We start from the raw sequence: 6,345 nt of genomic DNA, 5'->3' as shown, positions 1-6,345 counted from the left end.
GTTTTCTGAGGGCAGCAATGTCCTCTTCTTTCTTCTTCATCAATGCCTTTATGCCTTTGGCATCTTTGGGATCATGTCCCAGTTCAATGATGTTGTCCTCCAAAGATTTTATCCTGTTGTCCTTTGCTAGAGAAGAAGATTTTTCTAAATCCAACTGAGCAGAAGTATTATTCAAGGAGTTTTGTAATTTATGAGCTAACATAACTTTGTTAGCTAGTGTGGAGTATACCATCTCTCCAGTCTGTTTATGCAGCTCAATCTGGTTTATTGGGTGAATGTCCTTGGCCAAGACCTCCAGATTTGTCCTGATGTAATCAGCTGCTGATTATGGTTGCTGCACGTTGAGCTTGAAATAGCTCATGATCATTTTCCCCTCCTTAATGTCATAGGCAGACATTAATAGTTGCTGCTTTGTGGGGGCCATCTTAAGATATTGGTTGTAAATTTGAAGCCTCAATGGATCGTTCCTAGCCTTAATCTCTGTGAATGTTCTTTTGATGTCAGAAGTCTACTTACTTGGTGGCCTAGTGGATGAAACTTCCACACTATGCTGCCTTTCTAGCTCCTACCTATGTGAGCTAGTTGATGTCTCTATCACTGGGGAGGTCTGTTGGCTGGTTACCCTCTCACCTCTTAGACTTTCTATTGTTTCTTCAATGATTTCCTCTTCAGATAGAGGATTTAGTCTTTTCCTTTTTGCACCTGGTTGTTCTGCAGGTCCACTGATGGGTGTGGCCTCTTCTCTATCTCTTTTCTTGCCTTTTTCTTCATTTAGAGGAGTCTGTAATGCAGGAATCTCTGCTGCTTTGGTCTGGACTAGAGGAATTTGCCCTTGCTGATCATTCATTGCTTGTTACTCCGTGCTTGCCACTTCCTTGCCCTTAGAAGACCCTGTACACTGGTTTCCTATACAGGCTGCTGTGAAGTTCCAGCAGAGGATGTACCCACTCCTGTTTGCTGAGGTAGTTTGAAAGATACATGTCCAAAAGAGTCCAGGTCAAGGGTCTTTTCAAGATCTTTCATAGCTTCTTCCATTTGTTCTTGTTCAGTAATCTCTTCTATTAATATACCCTCTACCCACTCATCCTAATTAGCAAATTGCTCTATTTCAGAGATCCTATGATGTTTATAGGCCGATAGCCTGTTTCTTACTTTTCTGTCACTTATAAAGCTATTTGGGTCATATGGCACCCACCAGAAACTTTTCTTCAATTTAAGGTCTTCACCCAATATCTTATCAGCATCTTCCCATGCCTCCCTCTTGTTAATGATAAAAGGGCCTAACTGGTTTCTTATTCTCAGCTGAGCCTTTTTATTTACATTGCAAAAGTGGGTTAAATCTGCATTGATAAGTTGTCTAAAATACTCCAGTGCAAATAGTCTCATGGGCACATATTTGGGCAGCTTATAAGGGCACAATTCACAACCATATATTCTGATTTCAGTATGATTCTGGTAGAGGTACCAGTCACCTATTCTGTAGTTTTTTGAGAGCTGTAAAATCTTCTTTATATCCCCAGAGAGCCTAGGAGGAGGAGCTTTTATCAATAAAGTGGAGGTTGGATGTACAAACAAGTCAATGAATTCACAGTAGCTATAAGGGGATTCACAAACATTGTGGAAGACCGAGGTCCAAAAGATCACAGGCCTCCTCTCTCCTTTGGAATCCAATTTCCTGATGGGAAATGAAAAGCTTTTTGGCTGATAATATAGCAGAAGGTGATATATGAATGAAGTGTACTTGAAGATTCCTTCTCTGTCTAGATTTATGAATTGCTCATTGATTTTATTGGCAATGAAAGAGGCATAATCATATTTGACAGTAGGAGGATGTCCTGGAGTAAACATTGACAACATAACTAAGATGGTCTCATCAACAAATTCACTAGTTTTGAAACCCAAGATAAAGGATATCATGTCAAGAATAAGCCTGCCAGTTTCAGTAAACCAGGCATGCACATAGGGAGGTGGGCCTTAGGGCTGGAAATCTGGTTTCATCAATAATTTAGCAATCCAGGTTATTTTTGAAGTGGGCAATTGAGAGCCTTGATCAAGCAAAAATCCCATGGAAAGAGGAGTAAGGGGCTGAGCTGGATGGAAGTGTAACATCTCATTGATAGATTCAGCAGTTATGTAAAAGAGAACAGTTTGAGATGGGGTCATAACTGCTTTACTGACAGGGTCATAGTTTGCACAGCAATGGTGAATAATATCTGGGAACACATTGACTGAGGGAAGGTAATACCTGGGGAGATTAGATTCCCATATTCCAAAGATATCAGAGTTGCTCAGGTGACTATTCCTAACTCGGCAAAATGCTTGGAGATGGTTCATATCACCAGATAACTCTTTAATTTGAAAATCTCTGTCAGCCAAGGGTAATCAATCTTGGTCTTTATGAGGTGCATTGAGGGGCGCAATATTGAGGGCCATAGGGGCTTCCATGTTTGTTTGCTGCGTTTTCAAACTGGAGGTCGAGTTTCTGTGGAAAAATGGGCAAAAGAGCAGTTCTGGGTGTCTTTTTCTGAGAGTTATGGACTGATTTTACTTGAATTTGGCCTTGTTGGGTAAAACTCACAGAGGAAAAATGAAATTACATGTTTGGGAGGAAAATTGGGGTAAATACCTGTTTTTAGAGGTGAATAGTGCAATTGCAGGTTGACCGACGAGCTGCGGAGCAGGATGCTGGACTTTGTTTGGCCGGGTGGCGAACTGTATGCTCGAGCAATGGACTGGACGTAATTTTCATGGAAGTAGTTCGCAGAGAGAAATGGGCGAAAATGACATTTTCTCGACTTTTTAACAAAATTTGGCTTTCGCGGGGCTTTTTGGCGCTTTTTGGTCGGATGACGTCATCGGGATGTGACGTCTTGTCGTGACGCGGGGGTACGGGATGGTGACTCGGCAGTGACGTGGTGGTGACATCAGCGGGCGGGGTCAGCGGGAGGGTGGTAAGCGGTATTGGCCCGCACCGCTTATGGGCCAGAGTGGTTTGTGGCGGAGAGGCAGAGAGCACGGCGGGAGTGCGCCACACGTCCACGGTACGGGCACGATACCGCCGGCTCCCCGGGTGGTAAACTTCGGTGGTAGAGGGGCTTGCGATACGATCGTGGGCCGTTGGATGAGCGGGTCCAGATCTGACGGTCGACGGCATGTCGTAGATGGCTAAGGGTTACGGCGCGGGGGCCCATCAAATTAATGTTAAGTTAATGATATCGGGTGCAGTTTGATTGGTTGTGGGGCCTTGATTAGGTTTGTTAATTAACCATATGTTAATTAACTTTTAAAATTGCGCGCGGGGAGGGTTGTTTAATAAGTTCCAGGTGAACTTATAAATTCCCAATTTTAAACAGTAATATGGTTTATATTTAAACCGAGGCGGGGAATATTAATACATGGGGTTTTATTGTATAGTTATATTAATACGGGGGAAGGGGAGTTTATAGGGATTTAATACTATCATGTTAACAGTTAATATGAGTAATGATGTAAAAAAAATAAGCACTAAGTCTAATGTTAAGAAAATTAGGCTAAGGGAATGAAAAGGGTTTTACACAGGAAATGTGACTTTGTGCCTAAGTAAAAATGTGGTTTTATTTAGGCCCTTTTTTTGCAATGAGATGAAGTGATTTAACAGGGATATTAAGCAGATCTCAACACCCTGGGGGAAGAGTAGTAAGTGATTTAGGGGGGAGTGTGAAGGGAAGTTAAGCATGCCTCACTTGATTTGTAACCAGACAGTTGCCATGGTACCTGTGATAGAAGTAAGATTTAATCATTCTAAGAGACAAAACCTATCACAAGCTTCTTGCTGCAACACAAAAACTACCTACCCAGCCTATAGTACCTAACATTTTTTCTTCCTTTTTCTTTGGGTGCATTTAAACTGGAAAACCCTCACAAATTTTCTTTTCTTTTCATGGGAATCCTATCTAGATCTACCCTTATCACATCCAAGGGCTCAGGTTTAACAGTTGAGCTCCTTTGCTTCTCTACCTAACTATTTATCTACTAAGATTGAATAGTTTGGACATATTTTATTCACTATCTCTAAAACAGGAAATTCAAACATGAGCTGGCCAAGATTAAGCTGTTTGGCCACTCATCAACTGTGGCAAGAGTTAACATACTGCACACCATCAGATTATTGCAAAAACAGAATAGTAGTGGCATTTTGAACTAGCACACTTTCCTGGTCCTCTTTATTTGGGATTCATTTTTGTTTTTTTTTACCATTTCATTCTTTTTTCCCTTTGATCTTTCTTTTAGGGCATACCCTCTTTACATTTTTTTTTTTTGATCTTTTCAAAATATGGAAAACCTTTGCAGCAAGGAAAGGATGAACATATTAGGGACTTTTACCAGCCAATCATGAAATATGACACCTATTGGTATAGGAGCATAACACCTGTTAGAATTTAGCTTTTAACCTTCACCTTGCATTCTGTCCTTGCTGATATACAGCCAAACTTGATCACCAACTTGGAAACTATGCTCCATCTGATGCTTGTCATGCCTTGTCTTGTATTTGGCCTGGCTCTTTTCTAGTTGTTCCTGTACTGCCTGGCGGATCTCTTGGATTTGTTCAATGAACCTAGTTGCCCTATCCACATCGCTGTGTCCCTCAACTGTTGTGTCCTTACCAAAGACAAAATCCAAGGGTGACCTGGGTGTAAAACAAAAACAGGTCTCAAAATGAGATCTCTGTGTAGAAGAATGTTTGGCTCTGTTGTAAGCATGCTGCACATAACACAAATGTTCATCCCAAAGCTTAGGATGCTTGCTACAATATCCTCTGAGTAATTGGATCACTGTCTTGTTGACTACTTCTGTCTGGCCATTGGTTTGTGGATGGAAAGTTGTGCTTTTCTTCAGTTTGGTGTCCATCAGTTCCCACAGACTTGACCAAAACTTTCCCACAAATTGGGTGTCTCGATCAGATATAATGGAAATGGGTAATCCAAAATGAACCCATACATGTTGAAAGAACAGTTTTCAATTTGTTCAACTGTAATCTATTTATTACAAGTTATCAAAATACACATTTTGCTAAACCTATCCACAACAACATGCAAATAATCATGACCTTTCCTAGATTTAGGCATTCCTCCAACAAAGTCCATGGAAACACTTTCCCAAGGATGAGAAGGCACTGGTAATGGAGTGTACAAGCCTAGTTTTCTATTACTGGGCTTTCTTTTAGCACATATAGTACACCCTCTTACATATCTAGAAACTGTCTCGTCCATTTTTTGCCAATAAAAAAACCTTTGCAGCTGTGCAACTGTTTTACTTACCCCAAAGTGACCTGATATCAGAGAAGTGTGTGCTTCTCGAATTATCTTTACTCTTTCAGTTTGTGGAATGCATAGCTTCCCACAATGATATAGGAGTCGGTCCTTAATATGATAGTCCAATTCTTCTACTCGTTTGCCTTGACTTAAAGTTTCATATACATCTTTAAAGTCTATCTCTTGAGCATATTGTTCAATGTAGCTCTCATGTAACACAGAATTATCCTTAAGTATACTAGATGCATTTATAATGGGTTTAGATAACATATCTGCAACTTTATTGTGTATGCCCTTTTTATATCTGATGACTAAATGAAATTGTTGTAGAAAACCCATCCATCTATAGTGTCTTGATTGCTCCAACTTAGTTTGGGAGTGTAGATATTGAAGTGGTTGATGATCAATATATATTACTGTCTCTTTGCCCATTAAGTAATGTTTCCACTTTTTCACACTCTGTTCTAATACATACAATTCCTTATCATATGTAGGATAGTTAACTACTGCAGAATTAAAAGTCTCAGAATGATAACATATGGGTTTACCATGATGTATCAATACTGCTCCCATGGCATAGTCACTGACATCCGTTTAGATCTCAAAGGGTCTTTGAAGATCAGGTAGTGCTAGTACTGGTGCCGTACTAATCTTTTCTTTCAAGGTGTCGAAGGCTTTCTGCTGTTTGCCTCCCTGTTATAGACAATTTTGTGCCTTGCAGCATCAGGCATGAATTGTCAATAATCCAAGGGATCCAAAGTCCCTAAACATGATGTTCCTACCCCTAGAGGAACAAGGTCAGCAAACCAACAGCTCTCAGATCAGTTCTCCACCTGAAAACACTCAAAAACAAGCAATCCTGAAATCAAAGCAGGTGCTCCACTAGGCTTCTGCGCTGAAACTCAACTCCTCCATGGTGTACCTGCGTTGCAAAGCAGGTAGAACAAAGGCCACCTGCACTGAGCGAGATGGGACAAGTGGCACACTGAGTCATTGCTCTAGAATCTTCCAAAAATGACACTTGGATCAGGGATTTCGCCTTGTGATGAGTCAG

Source organism: Pinus tabuliformis, chromosome 6 (assembly GCF_031772625.1).
Source record: "Pinus tabuliformis cultivar Carrire ecotype Pingquan chromosome 6, CPIR1, whole genome shotgun sequence".
Lineage (NCBI taxonomy): Eukaryota > Viridiplantae > Streptophyta > Pinopsida > Pinales > Pinaceae > Pinus > Pinus tabuliformis.
Note: the sequence above shows the minus strand (reverse complement) of the source record.